This window comes from Frankliniella occidentalis, unplaced genomic scaffold, assembly GCF_000697945.3.
Source record: "Frankliniella occidentalis isolate FOCC.00 unplaced genomic scaffold, Focc_3.1 Scaffold47, whole genome shotgun sequence".
Lineage (NCBI taxonomy): Eukaryota > Metazoa > Arthropoda > Insecta > Thysanoptera > Thripidae > Frankliniella > Frankliniella occidentalis.
In genome coordinates, this window is record NW_026267177.1 from 486,311 (window position 1) to 487,393 (window position 1,083).

The window sequence follows — 1,083 nt, forward strand, 5'->3', positions numbered from 1 at the left end:
CAACCCCCCGCCCTCGATGCCTTCCCCCAGTCCCCGTCCACATCCATGGCGTGCAACCCTCGTCCACGTCCACGTTCGCTCGGCACGCTTCCACCTGGAATCTTATTTCCAACCGCGCAGCACCGCACAGTGGCGGACGCCACGTGACGAGGCGGATGCTTTGCGACAACGGGAGCAGAGAGCGTGCGACGTACATAACTTTGTAACTTCGCGCATTCAGACCTCGCCTTCCCCGCGCACCGAGAAAAACGCTACTTTGGCGCAAAGAAATTTCCTATCATGAAAATTTCGTGCCAGGAACCAAAGTTGTACGTTTGATGCGTGTGACAATAAAAATGAATGTTTTGTCAATTTGACTTAGTTTTGTTGATCCGAAGAAAATATTTATATGTTATTGTTACGAAAGTATTGTTGATTACTTCAAAGTCAGGATTTCTTTCCCAGAAAGATACGGTTTCTGAGTGCTGCTCGAGGCACGTCAGCGAACAAAGACAACAAACTACAAAACATGCCGTAAAGGCTGCTCAGCTCATCGTCCCCGTCCCCGTCTGCACGGTGACCGGTGCGGTGGGGTAGTGGCTGCCCAAACATCCTTGGCACCTTGAGCGGAGTGGAATAGAGAGGGGAGAGGGGGGGGGGGGGCGACGGCCCCTAGCTGTTTGCACACACAGCTGGTGACGATTGTGTTATTATTTGTTTTCTTTGCGCCTTCTCTACACCACTATAACGTCGCAGCAGAATGCGTTCAATGTCCTCGCATTGTTCACGTGCGATTTAATAATTCACCCGGGTGCGACAGGGAGAAGAGAGGGATGGAGGGAGGGTGACGGGATCGCTCACACATAGCGTTTGCTGCACATTCTGAAACGAGTAGGGACCACTTTTTTTGAGCACTCACTGTGTACTGGGGCTGTCAGTTCCGCTCACCCTCGCCGAGCCGCGTAAAGCTGCTGCTGGCTGACGAGTGGATTGCAGGGGGAGTCCTGGAGACGCAGCGCGGGCGACGGACGAAACCTTTCCTCTCGGGATTAAAAGAATTAGCACAGCGGAAATGTGCGAGAGGGGTCTAGGTGGGGGGTAAAA